Here is a 19,521-nt window from a genome sequence, read left to right on the forward strand (position 1 = left end):
TTGCTCTAACAGACTAGGTGAAGGAGAATCCTAAGGGTTTCTACAGATATATTGAGAGCAAAAGGATAGTAAGGGAAGCTCAGAGTAGTAATTTACACGTGGTATTTTTTGCAACCGTATTTACTGAGACTGACAGATGTGAGACAATACATAGTGAGGTCATAGACCCCACACAGATGATAGAGGAGGAGAAGATTATAGTTGTGAGGCAAATTAGTGTAGACAATGTGTTCCCTCGGACTCTGTGGGAAGCCAATGCAGAAATTGAAGGGGCTCTGGTAGAGATATTTCTCAGCCATGGTGAGGTGCAGGAGGATTGAAGAGTAACTAATGTTGTTCCATTGATTCAGAAAGACTCTAAGAATAAGCCAAGAAATCACAGGCTGGTGAGCCTAACATCAGTAGTAGGAAAGTTATTGGAAGGTATTCTAAGGGAACGGATATATGAGTATTTGGACAAACAGAGATGGTTTAGGGACAGTCAGCATGGCTTTGTGTGTGTTAAGTTCTGTCTAACCAATCTTATAGAGTTTTTAAAGGAAGTTACCAGGAAAGTTGATGAAGGCAAGACAGTAGATGTTGTCTACATGGAATTTAGCAAGGCCTTTGACAAAGTCAGCGATCTACAGGAAAGATGTAAATAATTGAAAGAGTGCAGAGAAAATATACAAAGATATTCCCTGGATTTGAGGACTTGAATTATAGGGAAAAGTTGAATAGGTTAGGATTGTATTCCTTAGTACATAGAAGATTAAGGAGAGATTTGATAGAGGTATACAAAACTATGAGGGGTAGACAGAATAAATGCAAACAGGCTTTTTTCACTGAGGTTGGGTGAGACTTGAGTGGAAGGTAAAAGAGTTAAGGGAACATGAGGGGAAACTTCTTCACTCAGAGGGTGGTGAGAGTGTGGAATGAGATGCCAGAGCAAGAGGTGGATGAGAGGTCGATTTCAACATTTGATAAATTTGGATAGGTATATGGAGTATGGAGGGCTATAGTCTGGGAGCAGGTTGATGAGAGTAGGCAGACTAATGGTTTGGCATGGACTAGATGGGCCAAAGGGCTTGTTTCTGTGCTGTGGTGTCCTATGACTCTATGTGACAAGGTATACTAACCATAACAGATTATAGGTCCACCCTATGTATCAACAACAGCAACTCCTCCCTTCCTGATAGGCTGAATGCCTTCTATGCACAATTTGATGCAATAAGTGATGTGACATCGAGGAAAACACCCTCTCTCCTTGTGGAACAGGTATCCTTTCTTGCCGTAGCTGAGGTGAGGAGCACACAAAGCTGTAGGCAACATACTTCACATGTTCAGGTGCTGAGAGATTGTGCAGCACAGCTAACAGAGGTCTTAACAGATATCTTTAAAATCTCTTTGCAATAGTCCACTGTCCCTGCAGGCTTCAAGGCAGCCACCATCATTGTGGTGCCCAAGAGAGCAACAACATCTGTCCTAAATGATTACTGCCCAGTAGCAATAATCATGAAGTGCTTTGAGTGACTGGTAATGGATCTGTAACGTCCCACCTTTCAGCTACATTTAACTCTCTCCAGTTTGCCTACCACTGAAACCGGTCCACTGATAATGTCATAACCTTGGCTTTCTATTCCGTCCTGTTGCACCTGGAAAATGACGCCTCATGCACAAGGATGTTGTTCATTGACTTCAGCTCAGTGTTTAATATGATCATTCCTCAGAGGCTGGTAGGTAAACTGCCCTTGTCAGGACTCAACATCTTTCTCTGTAACTCTACTTTGGACTTCTTGATAGAAAGACCCCAGTCAGTCTGAGTTGGCAGCAACATCTCAAGCTCCATCAGGCTAAGCACTGGTGCCTCCCAGGGCTGTATGCTCAGCCCGCTGCTGACTCACAACTGTACTGCTCAAGTTGGCTGATGCTTCGACAGAGGTTGGCCTCATCAGCATACAGAGAGGAGCTAAAAAGGCTTGTGAAATGTTGTGACTGGTGTGGAAAGAGTGAAGAGCACAAAATTCCTCGATCTAACCTGGACCCACAATACCTCCTTATTAGTCAGAAAGCACAGTAGCGTCTACACTGAGGAGACCGAGGTGTGCAAGATGTCCTGCCCTCATTCTAATAACTCTACATTAGCAACGAGGGCGTCCTGTATGGCTCAATCATTGTGTGGTATAGAAGCTGCAAGGGCATTGGACTGCAAGACTCTACAGAGATAGTGATAACTGCTGAGAAGATCACTGGGCCTCCCTCCCCTGCTCTATGATTTGTGACATTTACTGGGAATGTTGTACATGAAGGGCCCTGCCACCCATTCTACAATCTCTTTGACTCACTACTGTCAGGAAGGAGACACAGGAGCCTCAGGACTAGGATTGCCAGACTGGGTAACAGCTTCTCCCCTCAGGCCATGAGACTAATGATTACCCTGCCACCACCAAGATCTCGTCACTAGCCCAGTGAGCTTACTGTACTGTTTACCTGTGCTGCACACTTTGCATGCATTTTGAATTATAATTTATTAACTAATTTTATTTGTGGTAATATTTTTATGTGCTGTGTGTGATACATGTGCACCATGGTCCAGAGGAATGTTGTTTCATTTGGTTGTATACGGTATATGTACAGTCAGATGATAATAACTTGAAATTGAAGCAAACTAAATTTGCTGTATGACAATTTTATTTAATTCTGTGCTGTTCCCTTTGCATAAATTGCTGAAATTGCTGTTGTGTGTGATGTGACTCAGAGATATCCGACTAAAATTTATGTAAATACAATACTCATGAAAGCAGCCCCCTGATTGTTGTGCAAGGACGATGTATGAAGAGTACAGTAATCATACAGGTGAGGATCTTTTTCTAATTCCCTTTAGTCTTTTCTTTCAAATAGAGAGGCTCATAAAATATACAGCCTTCAATTATTAAACAAATTAGCACTGATCACGACAGATGAGACAAAAGTGAACATTTTAGATTAACAAAAAATATTGTATGATTGAATTCCTTTTATCACCTATCTGGTATATTAATAACTCTTTTTACACAAAGCCAAGTCTTTTCTTTAAATGCTTGTTATCTACTCAGTTTGAAAGCATGACATTTCTATTGTACTCTCAGAACGCGGATCTAACAAAAACATGAAAGTTGGTTGCTTTGAATTGACATGACCCATGCAGATAAGTTATAATTAAATAATTTTAAATTGTTAAAGGATGTTTTGTCTTAACTTAATTTAGTTTAAAACTTGAGGATTTTGATTTTTCTACACTTCTCAGGATGAAGATTCAGTCATATATTGTATCCACTTCTTCATCTCAGCATGGTATTCACACAAGTATTTTATTGAATTAGATGTTCCTTGGACCTGAAACCTTACTCTATTTCTCTTCCCACAGACATTCCTCGACCTGAGTGTTTCCAAACTTTTTTTTGTATTTGTTTAATTTTAAAGGAGGTTGAACTGCAAGAAAGATAGACCATGAAAATAGATGTACTAGTGGAATGATAGATATTTACATGAATTTTATTCAGTCAACTCCAAGTTACATTACACAAAATGACAATGTTAGTAAAGATGAAATCTTATGCTAAGAAGTGAGAAATGTAACCGTTTGGTGGGAAAAATGACAGGAGGCAATACAAACTAAAGGGAACACATGCATAGTTCATGATATGGTAAAACCGCAATGCGAAATGGATTAAAATCTATATAACATTCTGGTCTTTATTTACGAGCTAGATTTATGAATATTTGGAGAAACACAGTCTGATTAGGGATAGTCATCATCTTTGTGAGGTGCAGGTCATGCCTTACAAACCTGATTGAATTCATTGAGAATATTACAGAGCACATTGATGAAAGTGGAGTTAATATTGATTTTAGTAAGATGTTTGATAAGGTTCCCTGTAGTAGGGTCATTCAGAAGAACAGGAGCATGGGATCCAGGGAAACTTGGCTATGTGCTTCAGAATTGACTTGCCCATAAAAGGTGGTTGTAGATGGAGGTCAGTGACCAGTGGTGGTCTGCAGGGATCTGATCTGGGACCTCTGCTCTTCGTCATTTTTTATAAATAACTTGCACTAGGAAGTGGAAGGATAGGTTAGTAAGTTTGCAGATGACACAAAGTGTTGGCCATGTTGTGGGTAGTGTAGATCATCATAAATTACAACAGAACATTGATAGGATGCAGAGCTGGGCTGAGAAATGGCAGAAAAAGGTCAATCCGGAAAATCATACAAGGCATGCCAATCAAGGCAGCATCCTGATAAACATCTTCTGTATATTTTTCACAAGCTCCTTCTTTTACTGGCATGACCAGAACTGCACACAATACTTCAAGTGTGGTCTGACTACAGTTTTATATACAGTATCTGCAGCATGACCTCCTTATTCTTATACTTAACACCACTACAAATGAAGGCAAGTGGTCCATACCACTTACACAGCCACTTTCAGCGAACTATGGACCTGGAACTCAAGATCCCTCTGTAGACAGATGCTATTCAAGGGCCTACCTTAAACTGTATATTTTCTCCTTTCATTTGACTTCACAAAGTACAACACCTTACATTTGACTAGATTAAACTTCATCTGCCAGTTTTCTGCCCATATCTCCTTAGTTGCTTCTTTCAATATTCAGAGATATACACTCATTGGCTACTTTATTAGGTACACCTGTACACTTGCACATTAATGAAAATATTTAATTAACCACTTATATGGCAGCAACTCATTGCATAAAAGCATGCAGACATCGTCAAGAGGTTCAGTTGTTGTTCAAACCAAATATCAGAATGGAGAAGAAATGTGATCTAAGTGACTTTGACCATGTTGGTACTAAATGGGGTGGTTTGTGTATCTCAGAAATGGCTGATCTCCTGGGATTTTCACACAGAACAGTCTCCAGAATTTACAGAGAATGGTCTGAAAAACACATCCAGTGGCAGTTCTGTGGGCAAAAACGCCTTGTTAATGAGAGAGGTCAGGAGAATAGCCAGACTGGTTCAAGCTGACAGGAAGGTGACAGTAACTGAAATAACCACGTTACAATAGTGATGTGCTGAAGAGCATCTCTGAACACACAACACATCGAACCTGGCAGTGAATGGGCTACAGCAACAGAAAACCACAGGAGTTATTGAATAAAGTGGCCACAGAGTATATGTCATCAGGCCCTGGGGATGTATCCATCTTAATGCTTTTCAGAAGATCTTGCTTCTGAATTCTTGATCTCAAAATGTCCCAGCATTTTAGCATGCCCCACTCTGTCTCCACTATCATTGGTAAATTCTTCTCTTTGATAAATTCCTACACAAAGTACTCATTTAGTCATTTACTCTGACTCCAAGTGCAAATACCATCTTTTGTCTTTGTCGGACCTAACCTCTCCTTGGTTATCATCTTTTTGTTAACAGAAGCATAAAATGCCTTGGAAAGGACATTAGGACCATTGGTATGACCACTCTGCATATGAAAGGTTAATGTATAGATAAATTGCAGAAACCGAGTGGTTCTCCTGAGAGGAGAAATGATAGCAGTGCCAGAAAGCACAAATTTAAGGCTGGAGCATCGGAAGTGAGAAGAATTGTACAACACAGAAACCAACATTTTGGCTAACCATGTACACACAACCACATTGCTCATCTACATTAATCCCATCAACCAATAAATTCATATTCTTCTGTGCAGTGCCTATTCAAGTGTCTATCTAAAGTTTTGTTAATTTTAATAACTGTATCTGATTCTACCACCTCCTCTGACAGCACATTCCAGATATCATATACTTTCTGTGTGGCAAACCTACCCCTCCAATCTCCTTTAAATCATCTTCCTGTTACTTTAAACCTACACCCGCTTGTGTTTAATACCATTACCATGGAAAAAAAGATTCTATCTCTACTATCCATGCCTTTCATAATTTTATTTTACCAAGTCACTCCTTAGCCTCTTTCAGTCCAGGAAAACAAGTCCAGACTATTCTCTCTCCATAACTAAAGTACTCCAATTCGGGTAACATCCTGGTGAATCTTCTCTGACTGTCTACAGCATAATCACATCCATCCCAACTTTGGATTCAATTAGCCAACCCATGTGTCTTGACCTTCTGACCATCTGTTTTGGAAGTTGATGGGTCAGCATGGACCTGTTGAGCCTAAACGTCTGCATCTGTGCTCTATTGCTCTATGACTCTATCATGTGGATTTCATCAAAGGCTTACTGAAATCCATGCAGACAATGTCTACTGCCATTATCCTTCTCAATAATCTCAATTTAGTGAGACAATTAGTATTATAACTTATGTAATAAGGAACAGCTTTATTAAATATGTAATTAGGATTTGGATTCAGTTAAAATAGATTTAATCGCAGCATCCCAAAAGGAAATTGATTTTTGACAGAGAAGAAAAATCAGAAAAATGGGTAAACGACACAAAGGTGGAACTTACTAATTGGATTGCCCTTAGAGCCTGCAGAGACCAGGCAGACAGAACAGCCTTCATCTAAGCATAATCATTTTATTTATCAAATTTCTTCTGAAAGGCATTATTGAATCTATTTCCAGCATTCCTTTAGGCCCTGCATGCTCAATATGAGACCATAAGACCTAGGAACAGAATTAGGCCACTTGGCACATCAAGTCTGCTCCACCATTCCATCATGGCTGATCTATTATCCCTCTTAATTCCATTCCCCTGCCTTCTTCCCGTAACCTTTGATACCCCACTGTTTAAGAAACTATCAACCTACTTCTATCTAGATGCTGTATTCCATACAAACATATGGAACTCTATTTACTTATAGGAAACATAAATTTAAAAACTGGAATGAATGATTTTACCTTTGAGTGATCGTTAGTAGTTCTATAATAGTTCAGTGGAGATGGAGTATTCCTCCTTATACTGTTCAAGATTTAATGAGCAAACATGAGGAAATCTGCAGATGCTGGAAATTCAAACAACAAACACAAAATGCTGGTGGAACACAGCAGGCCTGGCAGCATCTATAAGGAGAAGCACTGTTGACATTTCGGGCCGAGACCCTTCCTCAGGACTAACTGAAAGGAACAATACGAAGAGATTTGAAAGTAGTGGGGGGAGGGGGAAATGCAAAATGATAGGAGAAGACTGGAGAGGGTGGGATGAAGCTAAGAGCTAGAAAGGTGATTGGCGGAAGTGATACAGAGCTGGAGAAGGGAAAGGGTCATGGGACAGGAGGCCTCAGGAGGAAGAAAGGGGGAGGGGGGAGCACCAGAGGGAGATGGAGAACAGGCAGAGTGATGGGCAGAGAGAGAGAAAAAAAACAAACAACTAAATATTGTCAGGGATAGGGTAAGAAGGGGAGGAGGGGCATTAATGGAAGTTAGAGAAGTCAATGTTCATGCCATCAGGTTGGAGGCTACCCAGCCGGTATATAAGGTGTTGTTCCTCCAACCTGAGTTTGGATTCATTTTGACAATAGAGGAGGCCATGGATAGACATATCAGAATGGGAATGGGATGTGGAATTAAAATGGTTGACAGTGCTTCTCCTTATAGATGCTGCCTGGCCTGCTGTGTTCCACCAGCATTTTGTGTGTGTTGTCAAGATTTAATGGCTGTTTTAATAAGCTGGGGCCATTGTGCCTGCACATGTTAATGTTTGTTGAACAATTAACTACTTAAAAACTTCACAAAATTCAACATTATAAGAAACTGTTGCTATAATAACAGACTATGTTATAAATAGAGACAAATAAATTGCTTTCGGCTCTGCTCCTGGTGTAATAATGATCCAAAATGGTCTCGCCATCACATAACTCTTACTGCAGCTGGCTTTCTGTGCAGACTAACTGAAAGGCTTGAATTCACACAGAGCAGCACATTGCTATTCAAGATGAAAACGCATGGCCCAGAAATGATATCATGACCAAAGCAGGCCAGATATCCATTTTGGAAGTGGAACAAGACTTTGCAGAACAGAGGTGTTGAAAAAGGAATTACATTTTAGCAGGGATGAAATAACATAATTTTTGAAGGGAGGAAAATAACTGAGGTACAAAGACCATTTTGAATGCAATGCCAAGGACGTAGGGATTTGTACTCAAGGAATAGCTGTATTCAGATATGGCAAGCATGCAAAGAGAGCAAGAATTTTATAGTTTCAGGGCTAGAGCACGATGAAGTCTTGCGGGGCAATTGTGATGTGGAATGATGTGGAGGGGTTGAGGAGAAAAAGACAAAAGCAACAGGATAGTTTAATATAATGAACTCAGTCTACTTCTTCATGAACAGCCAGGATTGGCTCTGGCACATCTCAGGGGTGTGTGCTTAGCCCTCTGCTCTACTCTCTGTGTACACATGACTGTGTGGCTAGGCATAGCTCAAATACCATCCATAAATTTGCTGACGATACAACTGTTGTTGGTAGAATCTCAGGTAGTGTTGAGAGGGTGTACAGGAGTGAGATAATGCCAACTAGTGGAATGATGTTGCAGCAACAAACTGGTACTCAATGTCAGTAAGACGAAAGAGCTGATTGTGGACTTCAGGAAGGGTAAGACAAAGGAACACAAATCAATCCTCATAGAGGGATCAGAAGTGGAGAGAGTGAGCAGCTTCAAGTTCCTCAGTGTCAAGATCTCTGAGGATCTAACCCAGTCCCAACATACTGATGTAGTCATAAAGAAGGCTAGACAGTGGCTATACTTTATTAGGAGTTTGAAGTGATTTGGCATGTCAACACATACACTCAAAAACTTCTATAGTTGTACTTTGGAGAGCATTTTGACAGGCTGCATCACTGTCTGGTATGGAGGGTCTACTGCACAGGACCGAAAGAAGCTGCAGAAGGTTGTAGATCTAGTCAGCTCCATCTTGGGCACTAGCCTACACAGTACCCAGGACATCTTTAGGGAGTGGTGTCTCAGAAAGGCAGCGTCCATTATTAAAGACCTCCAGCACCCAGGACATGCCCTTTTCTCACTGCTACCATCAGGTGGGAGGTACAGAAGCTTGAAGGCACACAGTCAGCAATTCAGGAACAGCTTCTTCCCCTCTGCCATCTGATTCCTGAATGCACTTTGAAGCTTTGGACACTACCTCACTCTTTTTAACATGCAGTATTTCTGTTTTTGCACATTTTTTAATAATCTATTCAATATATGTAATTGATTTACTTGTTTATGTATTATTATGTTTTACTTTATTTATTATTATTTTATTTTCTCTGTCTGCTAGATTATGCATTGCATTGAACTGCTGCTGCTAAGTTAACAAATTTCACGTCACATGCCGGTGATAATAAACCTGATTCTGATTCTGATTGAGGATGGTCAGTGACAACCATTTTGCAAGTGAGCTTGTTTCCAACAAACATGTCAGTACATTTAACCTCCTGCTCTGCCAACGGTGCAAGTAGCTTTGAAATGGGATGTACAATTATGAAGGTAAGTGCTGTGAAAAGGTTTATTTTTTGTTTATATTATTATTGTCCTCATTTTAGTATTAAATTTATATCTAACAGTTTCTTTCAAATAATATTTCAAAATGATTTAGATCTATTTGAACTGTTGTTAAATTTCTGATTATCGGAGACACTTATAAACTAACAAAGGCCATTAGGGCACTCTTGTATTTGTTGGGGTTTTTTTGCAGTGATTATCCCAGCCAAGGCTCCAGGTTAATGGATCACACGAAGCTGTATAAGTGGGAAAGTCACAGTGGATGAATGCAATTGGCAGTCATAGTATACATAATCAGACCCATTTTAACTAATCAAGAAGGCACAGCAGCATCTACACATCTGAGTAGACTGAGGCATGCAAGGCTTCCCAACACCATTTTAACAACTTTCTGCATGAGCACCCTTGAGAGTTTCCAGTCTGGCGGCATCATTATAAGGTACAGAAGCTGCAAAGCGTCAGACCACAAGATCGTACAGAAGACAGTAAAAACCCGCCAGAGGATCATTCGTGTCTCCCTCCCCCAAGCTGTGACATTTCTCCAGGAGTGTTGCTGACAAAAGGCCCAAAGTATTGTTGAGGATCACTACCACCCATCCCACAAGCTCTTTCACCCACTACCATCAGGAAGGAGGTACAGAAACACCTGGACTAGAAATGTCAGACTGGTTAACAGCTTCTTTCCTCAGGCTGTGAGACTGATGAATGCGGAATACCCCACCACCACAGAAGTCTCATCACAAGGACAGTGAGCTGTTTACTGCTTACTTGTGCTGTGCTTTACTAGATGCATTTTGAATTATATTTTATTAACTTATTGATAATATAGCATTTTGTTTTATGTGCTGTATGTGATATATGTTGCATGGGTGCACCATGCCCGGGGGAATGTAGTTTTGTCTGGTTGTGTATATATATATATACACACACACAATCAGATGAGAATAAACTTGAACTTGAATTTTATTTTATTTTTAATTTAGAGATACAGCGCGGAACAGTTTTCTGGCCCTTTGAGCCACACTGCCCAGCAACCCAACAATTTAACCCTGGCCTAATCATGGGACAATTTACAATCACCAATTATCCTATCTAACATTCCCCCCAGCAATGAAGGCTGTACGGTATTGAAGGCATTTGATAAATCAAAAAGCATGATCCTCACTGTGCTGCCCTGCTTATCCAAATGGGATTCGGCTCTGTTCAGCAGGGTAGATGACAGCATCGTTGACTCCAAAGTGATCCTGGTAGGCAAACTGCAGGGGATCGAGGGCTGATCTGATCAGGGGTTGGAGATGAGCCAGGATCAGCCTCCCTAGGGACTACATGATGTGTGAGGTCAGGGCCACTGGATGGTGGTCTTTCAGGACTTTCAGTTGGCCCAGACTGAAAATGTGCTGGAGAACTCCACACAACTGCTAACACACTCCTTCAGGACCTCAGGGTTCACATCATCCAGTCCCAAATGCTTTGCTGTGTCTGGGTTTCCTCAGAGCCCTTCTCACATGTTCAGTAGTGAAGGTGAGTCCACGATGACTGGGGAGATGGTGGAAGTTGGGAGCTGGGGGAGGTGAAGATCGGGATGATAGCAGTTGGTGTGTGAAAGAGCGGATGGCAGGTGCAGGGCAAGGACAGGCCTGTTTTGTTCATCCACGTGTCGAACTGAAGCGGGGAGGAGGGAGGAGGGGAGGCATCAGTGCTGAGGAAGCATTGGGTGCATCAGTACCTGGACTTGTGTGCTTGGGGGGGCGGGGTATGTGAACAGGAGGGCAATTGGCAAACCTATTGAAGAATTGGTTTAATTTATTAGCCCATTCATGGCCGCATTTCGAGTCTACACAGCTAGGTTGATTGAAGCCAGTGAGGTTCTTCATGCCTCTCCACACCTGCTTACATCTTGGGGTGTAAGTCCATGGCATTTTGAAAGTCGCAATATAAGTAGAGCTTTTCGTAAAGCAAGTGTGTAGCATGCTTTACCAGCAGTCAGTGTATTAAAGTGGCAGTCGTGCTGCAGCTGTGGAGTAGGTTCAGAAGACGTGCTCCACAAGCGTGTTAGCAACAGAAGGACGTTGGACAAGGTTGAACTGGAACATCGCAGGCTGAGGGGAGACCTGAATGAAGTTCATAAAATTATGAGAGGCATACATAAAGCAGAAAGTTGAATCTTTTTCCAAGGTAAAAATATCATATTCTAGAGGCCATGTCTTTAAAGTTAGAGGGAAAAGTTTTGAGAAGGTGTGAGAAGCAATTTTTTTTACACAGAGAGTGGTAGGTGTTTGGCACTTGCTGCCAGAGGTGGTGGTGGATACAGATATAATAGTTACACTCGAGTTGCAATTTGGATAGTGCAGGAACAGGTGGGGAATGCAGGGATATGGATTATATGTAGGCAGATGGGATTAGTTTACATTGGCATTATAGATGGCACAAACATAGGTCGAGGGGCCTGCTCCTGCTTTGTATTGTTCTATCTTCTTTGTAATGGTCATTGGGTTGAAACATTAACTTTGTTTCTCTGTTCTCAGATGTTATCTAACCTAATCCGTACTTCCAAAATTTGCTGCTTTTTACCAATTTCCAGTGCCTGCTCTGTTTTGCTATTTCATATTTATTTCACCTGCTTTCCCCATTTGGATAATTTCCCCTTATTTATTTCACCCTCAAAAAAAGCTTTTAAGGAGAAGCAGCTTCCCTAAACCCTGACTGTTGGTTCTCATTTACTTTCCATCTCACTCTTACTTCAAGAATACTTCCCGTTTATCTATTGCCAGCAACTCTCACTGCTGCAGAATGACTTCATTTCCCTTTTGAAAGTACACCTGTTTACTTTGACAGTTTGACAATGTGTGAAGCAGGTCAGGATAGTGAGTCTCACAGGCTGTCAAGGGCACTCAGGAGTAAGAACCAGCCATTTTCAAACAGAATAACCTCGTGCTGGCATGTTGCTGGTAGACTGAGCCTGGGAAAGCAATGAATGAACACCGCTCTCTTGGGGCTGTCAGTCATCCAGCTCAGTAAGTAGTTGACACCAACCACAGCATTGCATTAGGTGGTGTCAGTGCTGAGAGAAAATCTAAGTGTCTCTCAGTGACAACTACTGAAAGATTGAATTGAATTGAATTGACTTTATTTCTTACCATCCTTCACATACATGAGGAGTAAAATCTTTACGTTACGTCTCCATCTAAATGTGCAATGAGCAATCATAGTAATTTATAATGATTTATAATAAATAGAACAGTCGTGGAATACACTCAAATCAGTGTTAGTTCATCAGTCTGATGCCTGGTGGAAGAAGCTGTCCTGGAGCCTGTTGGTCCTGGCTTTTATGCTGCAGTACATTTTCCAGGATGGTAGCAGCTGGAATAGATTGTGGTTGGGGTGACTCGGAACCCCAAAGACCCTTCGGGCCCTTTTTACACACCTGTCTCTGTAAACGTCCTTAATAGTGGGAAGTTCACATCTACAGATGCACTGGGCTGTCTGCACCACTCTCTGCAGAGTCCTGCGATTAAAGGAGGTACAGTTGCCATACCAGGCAGTGATTCAGCCAGTCAGGATGCTCTCAATTGTGCCCCTGTAGAAAGTTCATAGGATTTGGGGCCCAGACCAAACTTCGTCAAGTGTCTGAGGTGAGAGAGGAACTGTTGTGACTTTTTCACCACACAGCTGGTGTGTACAGACCACGTGAAGTCCTCGGTAATGTGGATGCTGAGGAATTTAAAGTTGTTTACCCTGTCAACCCCAGATCCAGTGATGTCAATAGGAGTTAGCCTGTCTCCATTCCTCCTGTAATCCACAACCAGTTCCTTCGTTTTTGCGACATTGAGGGAGAGATATCCATGATTTGGATTACACTGGGGTTATAGAAACATAGAAAACCTACAGCACAATACAGGCCCTTCGGCCCACAAAGTTGAAATATCTAGGCTTAACAATAGCCCTCTATTCTACTAAGCTCCATGTACCTATCTAAAAGCCTCTTAAAAGACCCTATCATATCCGCCTCCACCACCGTTGCCAGCAGCCCATACCACACACTCACCACTCTCTGACTTAACCCTGACATCTCCTCTGTACCTACTCCCCAGCACCTTAAACCTGTGTCCTCTTGTGGCAACCATTTCAGCCCTGGGGAAAAAAGCTTCTGACTATCCACACAATCAATGCCTCTCATCATATTGTACACCTCTGTCAGGTCACCTCTCATTCTCTGTTGCTCCAAGGAGAAAAGGGCAAGTTCGCTCAACCTATTCTCATAAGGCATGCTCCCCAATCCAGGCAACATCCTTGTAAATCTCCTCTGCACCCTTTCTATGGCTTCCGCATCCTTCCTGTAGAGAGGCAACCAGAACTGAGCACAATACTCCAAGTGGGGTCTGACCAGGGTCCTACATAGCTGCAACATTACCTCTCAGCTCCTAAACTCAATTCCACAATTGATAAAGGCCAACACACCATACGCCTTCTTAACCACAGAGTTAATCTGCACAGCTGCCTTGAGCGTCCTATGGACTCGGACCCATAGGATCCCTCTGATCCTCCACACTGCCAAGAGTCTTACCATTAATGCCATCATATTTGACCTACCAAAATGAACCACTTCACACTTATCTAGGTTGAACTCCATCTGCCATTTCTCAGCCCAGTTTTGCATCCTATCAATGTCCCGCTGTAACCTCTGACAGCCCTCCACACTATCCACAACACCTCCAACCTTTGTGTCATCAGCAAACTTACTAACCCATCCCTCCACTTACTCATCCAGGTCATTTATAAAAATCACGAAGAATAGGGGTCCCAGAACAGATGCCTGAGGCACTCCACTGGTGACCGACCTCCATGCAGAATATGACCCGTCTACAACCACTCTTTGCCTTCTGTGAGCAAGCCAGTTCTGGATCCACAAAGCATGTTCCCTTGGATCCCATGCCTCCTTACTTTCTCAATAAGCCTTGCATGGGGCACCTTATCAAATACCGTGCTGAAATCCATATACACTACATCTACTGCTCTACTTTCATCAATGTGTTTAGTCACATCCTCAAAAAATTCAGTCAGGGTCATAAGGCACTTATTGCCCTTTACGAAGCCATGGTGACTACTACTAATCATATTATACCTCTCCAAATGTTCATAAATCCTGCCTCTCAGGATCTTCTCCATCAACTTACCAACCACTGAGGTAAGACACACTGGTCTATAATTTCCTGGGCTATCTCTACTCCCTCTCTTGAATAAAGGAACAACATCTGCAACCCTCCAATCCTCTGGAACCTCTCCCATCCCCATTGATGATGCAAAGATCATCGCTAGAGGCTCAGCAATCTCCTCCCTCACCTCCCACAATAGCCTGGGGTACATCTCATCTGGTCCCAGCGACTTATCCAACTTGATGCTTTCTAAAAGCTCCAGCACATCCTTTTTCTTAATATCTACATGCTCAAGCTTTTCAGTCTGCTGAAAGTCATCACTACAATCACAAAGATCCTTTTCCATAGTGAAAACTGAAGTAAAGTATTCATTAAGTACCTCTGCTGTTTCCTCCAGTTCCATACACACTTTCCCACTGTCACACTTGATAGTTCCTATTCTTTCACGTCTTATACTCTTGCTCTTCACATACTTGTATAATGCCTTGGGGTTTTCCTTAATCCTGTCCGCCAAGGCCTTCTCATGGCCCCTTCTGGCTCTCCTAATTTCCTTCGTAAGTTCCTTCCTTTTCTTTTCTTCTTGACTAGATTTGTTACAGCCTTTGTACACCACGGTTCCTGTACCCTACCATAACTCCTGTCTCATTGGAACGTACCTATACAGAGCCCTACACAAATATCCCCTAAATATTTGCCACTTTTCCTTGAAAACATCTGTTTCCAATTTAAGCCAGTTTCCTGCCTGATAGCCTCATAATTCCCCTCACTCCAATTGAACACTTTTCTAACTTGTCTGCTCCTATCTCTCTCCAATGCTATTGTAAAGGAGATAGAATTATGATCACTATCTCCAAAATGCTCTCCCACTGAGAGATCTAACACCTGACCAGGTTCATTTCCCAATACCAGATCAAGTACAGCCTCTCCTCTTGTAGGCTTATCTACATATTATGTGAAGAAACCTTCCTGAACACACCTAACAAATTCCACCCCATCTAAACCCCTCATTCTAGGAAGAAGCCAATCTATATTTGGGAAATTAAAATCCCCCATCATGACAACTCTGTTATTACAACTTTCCAGAATCTGTTTCCCTATCTACTTCCCAATATCTCTGTTACTAAAAGGCGGTCTATAAAAAACACCCAGTAAAGTTATTGACCCCTTCCTGTTCCTACCCTCTACCCACAGAGACTCTACAGACAATCCCTCCATGGTGTCCACCTTTTCTGCAGCCATGACACTATCTCTGATCAACAGTGCCACGTCCCCACCTCTTTTGCCTCCCTCCCTGTCCTTTCTGAAACATCTAAAACCCGGCACTTGAAGTAACCATTCCTGTCCCTGAGCCATCCAAGTCTCTGTAATGGCCACCACATCACATCTCCAAGTACTGATCCACGCTCTAAGCTCATCCGCTTTGTTCACAACACTCCTTGCATGAAAATAGACACATCTCAAGCCTTCGGTCTCAGCACGTCCCTTCTCTATCACCTGCCTATCCTCCCTCTCACACTGTCTACAAGCTTTTTGCATTTGTGAGCTAACCTCCTCTTCCCCAGTCTCTTCAGTTTGGTTCCCACCCCCCCACAATTCTAGTTTAAACTCTCCCCAGTAGCCTTAGCAAACCCTCCCTGCCAAGATATTGGTCCCCCTGGGATTCAAGTGCAATCCGTCCTTTTTGTACAGGTCACACCTGCCCCAAAAGAGGCCCCAATGATCCAGAAATCTGAATCCCTGCCACCTGCTCCAATCCCACTCATTTATCCTCCACCTCATTCCATTCCTACTCTCACTGTCACGTGGCACAGGCAGTAATCCCGAGATTACTACCTTTGCAGTTCTGCTTCTCAACTCCTTTCCTAACTCCCTGTAGTCTGTTTTCAGGATCTCTTCCCTTTTCTTACCTATGTCATTGGTACCAATATGTACCACGACCTCTGGCTGTTCTCCCTCCCACCTCAGGATATCTTGGGCGTGATCAGAAACATCCCGGACCCTGGCACCTGGGAGGCAAACTACCATCCGAGTTTCTTTCCTGCGTCCACAGAATCGCCTGTCTGACCCCCTGACTATAGAGTCCCCTATCACTACTGCCTTCCTCTTCCCTTCCCTACCCTTCTGAGCCACAGGGCCAGACTCTGTGCCAGAGGCACGGCCACTGCTGCTTCCCCCAGGTAGGCTGTCCCCCCAACAGTACTCAAACAGGAGTACTTATTGTCAAGGGGTACAGCCACAGGGGTACTCGCTAGTACCTGACCCTTGCCCTTCCCCCTCCTGTCTGTGACCCACCTGTTTGCTTCCCGTGGTCCCAGTGTGACCACCTGCCTGTAACTCCTCTCTATCACCTCCTCACTCTCCCTGACCAGACGAAGGTCATCGAACTGCATCTCCAGTTCCCTAACTCGGTCCCTCAGGAGCTTCAGCTCAACACACCGGATGCAGATATGGCCATCCAGGAGGCTGGGAGATTCCAGGACCTCCCACATCTGACACTGAGCACAGAAAACTGGCTTCACACACATATTTCCTACTTTGCCTTGTCCCGTTATTATCTAAGCCTGTTGAGCCAAGGCCCTAGCACTCTCTCCACTGCCCGCTGGATACGGCAGTCTTCTTTTTAAACCTTTCGTGCTCTACTGGCTGACGTCATGAGGCTCTCAAACAGAGTGTGGAAAGTTGGAGAAAATACTGGAAACTATGTAAGTCTACGTAAAGCAAGTTCTCTGCTCTTTTGGTTTGAAAAAAACAAAGGCCAACTTAAGAGAAAAAGATTTCAGGTCCTGCCTGGGTAATGAATAGCAGACTTATGTACACCTGTACACCTGAACAAGCATCTGGCAGGATAGATTTTCCGGTTGTTTTAGGGGTGTAAATATCTTCTGCAACCTGTATACTCCGTTTGTGGTCAAATTTTTAACTTGGGAACTGTCTGGCTTATGAACAGTTCACAAGGACAGACCTTGTCGTAACCAGGGGAAGAGGTAAGTCACTGTAAAAGACTTTCTTAAGGACTAAAATCTGAATTTCCAATATTAGCACAACCAAGTACAACTCAGCATAGTTTCCCTATTGACTGTAAGTGAGTGGTTGTCACAGATCAGCAAGGTCTGGCTACTATCCTTTCTTTAAAGCCATATGCCAAAGTGCCCCATTGCTCCTACGACTTTGAGAAACAGAAATTCTTCCTAACTTTCTCCTTTGTTTCTCTAGTTATCTTCTTGGTCCATAGCTATTTGATAGTTTAAGCCATTATAAGAATGACTTTTGTATCATGCTTGAAAGAAGTATTATTAGTTCAGAAATATTGCCTCATTCTACCAACAAGAACAGAAATTGGATGATTAAGTATTTTCTGTCAGGTTATAAAAGAGAAGTTGAATGGAAGGATGAAATGAGGGATTTGGGGTAGTGGGAGAGGGGTCTGAGGGCAAGAAGGAGAGATTCCAACTCATTAGTCCTGAGCAAACATGAGGAAATCTGCAGATGCTGGAAATTCAAACAACAACACACACAAAATGCTGGTAGAACACAGCGGACCAGGCAGCATCTAGAGGGAGAAGCACTGTCGACGTTTCGGGCCGAGACCCTTCGTCAGGACTAACCGAAAGGAAAGATAGTAAGAGATTTGAAAGTAGAGGGGGGAGGGGGAAATGCAAAATGATAGGAGTAGACCGGAGGGGGTGGGATGAAGCTAAGAGCTGGAAAGGTGATTGGCGAAAGTAATACAGAGCTGGAGAAGGGAAAGGATCATGGGACAGGAGGCTCAGGAGAAATAAAGTGAGGGGGGAAGCACCAGAGGGAGACGGAGAACAGGCAAACAACTAAATATGTCAGGGATGGGGTAAGAAGGGGAGGAGGGGCATTAACGGAAGTTAGAGAAGTCAATGTTCATGCCATCAGGTTGGAGGCTACCCAGCCGGTATATAAGGTGTTGTTCCTCCAACCTGAGTTTGGATTCATTTTGACAATAGAGGCGGCCATAGATAGACATATCAGAATGGGAATGGGACATGGAATTAAAATGTGTGGCCACTGGGAGATCCTGCTTTTTCTGGTGGACCGAGCGTAGGTGTTCCACGAAACGGTCTCCCAGTCTGCGTCGGGTCTCGCCAATATATAAAAGGCCACACCGGGAGCACCAGACGTAGTATACCACACCAGCCGACTCACAGGAGAAGTGTCGCCTCACCTGGAAGGACTGTCTGGGGCCCTGAATGGTGGTGAGGGAGGAAGTGTAAGGGCAGGTGTAGCACTTGTTCCGTTTACAAGGATAAGTGCCAGGAGGGAGATCGGTGGGAAGGGATGGGGGGGGACGAGTGAACAAGGGAGTCGCGTAGGGAGCGATCCCTGCGAAAAGCAGAAAGGGGGAGGGAAAAATGTGTTTGGTAGTGGGATCCCGTTGGAGGTGGCAGAAGTTACAGAGAATTATACGTTGGACCCGGAGGCTGGTGGGGTGGTAGGTAAGGACAAGGGGAACCCTATCCCGAGTGGGGTGGCGGGTGGATGGGGTGAGGGCAGATGTGCGGGAAATGGGAGAGATGCATTTGAGAGCAGAGTTGATGGTGGACGAAGGGAAGCCCCTTTGCTTAAAAAAGGAAGAGATCTCCTTGGTCCTGAAAAGAAAAGCCTCATCCTGAGAGCAGATGCGGCGGAGACGGAGGAATTGTGAGAAGGGGATAGCAATTTTGCAAGAGACAGGGTGGGAAGAGGAATAGTCCAGGTAGCTGTGAGAGTCACCCCACCACCCCACCAGCCTCCAGGTCCAACATATAATTCTCCGTAACTTCCGCCACCTCCGATGGGATCCCACTACCAAACACATTTTTCCCTCCCCCCCCCCTTTCTGCTTTTCACAGGGATCGCTCCCTACGCGACTCCCTTGTCCACTCCTCCCCCCCATCCCTTCCCACCGATCTCCCTCCTGGCACTTATCCTT

At 43.4% G+C, this 19,521-nt stretch overlaps 1 protein-coding gene across 4 annotated transcripts in view; it reads right to left on the reverse strand.

Moving 5' to 3' along the window:
- The window catches only part of ulk4 (unc-51 like kinase 4), a 730,951-nt gene that overhangs the window by 215,015 nt on the left and 496,415 nt on the right, over window positions 1-19,521 (reverse strand). The window lies entirely within an intron of this gene.

The sequence above is a fragment of the Hemitrygon akajei genome, chromosome 20 (genome assembly GCF_048418815.1).
Source record: "Hemitrygon akajei chromosome 20, sHemAka1.3, whole genome shotgun sequence".
In the NCBI taxonomy this organism is placed as follows: domain Eukaryota; kingdom Metazoa; phylum Chordata; class Chondrichthyes; order Myliobatiformes; family Dasyatidae; genus Hemitrygon; species Hemitrygon akajei.